Raw genomic sequence first — 1,922 nt, 5'->3', positions numbered from 1 at the left:
AGGCGGAGAGCGACAGAAAGAGACATAGAGGGACAGAGAGAGGCAGATAGAGAGAGAAGGAGACAGACAGAGAGAGAGACGGAGAGAGACCGAGAGAGGCGGAGAGAGACAGAGAGAGACAGAGAGAGGCAAGGAGAGACAGAGAGGGACAGAAAGAGGCAGAGAGGGACAGAAAGAGACAGAGAGAGACAGAGAGAGGAAGAGAGAGAGACAGAGAGAGACAGAGAGAGACAGAGGGGGACAGAGAGAGGCAAGGAGAGACAGAGAGGGACAGAAAGAGACGGAGAGAGACAGAGAGGGACAGAAAGAGACAGAGAGACAGAGACAGATGGAGAGAAACAGCGGGAGATAGAGGGTGACAGAGAGGGACAGAGAGAGGCAGATAGAGAGAGACGGAGAGAGGGAGAGAGAGACAGAGAGAGATGGAGAAACAAAGAGAGCCAGAGAAAACGGAGAGCGGCAGAAAGCTAATGATCAAGACAGACAGAGAGAGACAGAGAGAGACAGAGAGAAGCAGAGAGAAACAGCGAGAGTTAGAGGGAGAGAGGGCGTGACAGAGAGAGGCAGAGATGGACAAAGAGAGACAGAGAGAGACAGAGAGAGGCAGAGAGAGGCAGAGAGAGGCACAGAGAGAGACAGAGAGAGGCAGAGAGAGACGGAGAGACACTGAAAGTGACAGAAAGAGGCAAGGAGAGACAGAGAGGGACAGAAAGAGACAGAGACGGAGAGAGACAGAGAGAAGCAGAGAGAAACAGCGAGAGATAGAGGGAGACAGAGAGTGACAGAGAGACACCGAAAAAGACAGAGAAAGTCAGAGAAGGCCAGCGAGAGGCAGAGAGCGGCAGAGAGAGGCAGAGAGAGGCACAGAGAGAGACAGAGAGAGGCAGAGAGAGACGGAGAGAGGCGGAGAGAGGCAGAGGGTTAGAGAGAGGCAGTGAGAGACAGAGAGAGACGAGGGACAGAGAGCGCCGGAGACAGACGGAGAGAGGCGGAGAGAGACAGAGAGAGACAGAGATAGGCAAGGAGAGACAGAGAGGGATAGAAAGAGACAGAGATAGTTAGAGAGAAATAGAGAGAAACAGCGAGAGATAGAGGGAGACAGAGAGTGACAGAGAGAGTGCAAGGAGAGACAGAGAGGGACAGAAAGAGAGAAAGAGAGACAGAGAGAAGTAGAGAGAAACAGCGAGAGATAGAGAGAGACAGAGAGGGACAGAGAGAGGCAGATAGAGAGAGACGGAGAGCGGCAGAAAGCTAATGATCAAAACAGACAGAGAGAGACGGAGAGAGACAGAGAGGGACAGAAAGAGACAGAGAGAGTTAGTGAGAAATGGAGAGAAACAGCGAGAGATAGAGAGAGACAGAGAGTGACAGAGAGACACCGAGAAAGACAGAGAAAGTCAGAGAAGGCCAGAGAGAGGTGGAGAGAGAGACAGAACGAGACAGAGAGAAATGGAGAGAGGAAGAAATCGATAGAGAAATAAAAGAGCCAGAGAGGCACAGAGAGAGACAGAGAGAGGCAGAGAGTTAGAGAGAGGCAGGGAGAGACAGAGAGAGACAGAGAGAGGCAGAGAGAGACGGAGAGAGGCGGAGAGAGACAGAGAGAGACAGAGAGAGACAGAGAGAGACAGAGAGAGACAGAGAGAGACGGAGAGAGGCGGACAGAGACAGAGAGAGACAGAGGGAGACAGAGAGAGGCAAGGAGAGACAGAGAGGGACAGAAAGAGACAGAGGCGGAGAGAGACAGAAAGAGACATAGAGGGACAGAGAGAGGCAGATAGAGAGAGAAGGAGACAGACAGAGAGAGAGACGGAGAGAGACCGAGAGAGGCGGACAGAGACAGAGAGAGACAGAGACAGAGAGAGATAGAGAGAGACACAGAGAGTGAAAGAGAGAGACAGAGGAACAAAGAGAGCCAGAGAGAA

Source organism: Diachasmimorpha longicaudata, unplaced genomic scaffold (genome assembly GCF_034640455.1).
Source record: "Diachasmimorpha longicaudata isolate KC_UGA_2023 unplaced genomic scaffold, iyDiaLong2 ctg00000067.1, whole genome shotgun sequence".
Lineage (NCBI taxonomy): Eukaryota > Metazoa > Arthropoda > Insecta > Hymenoptera > Braconidae > Diachasmimorpha > Diachasmimorpha longicaudata.
This window is presented reverse-complemented; position numbering follows the sequence as displayed.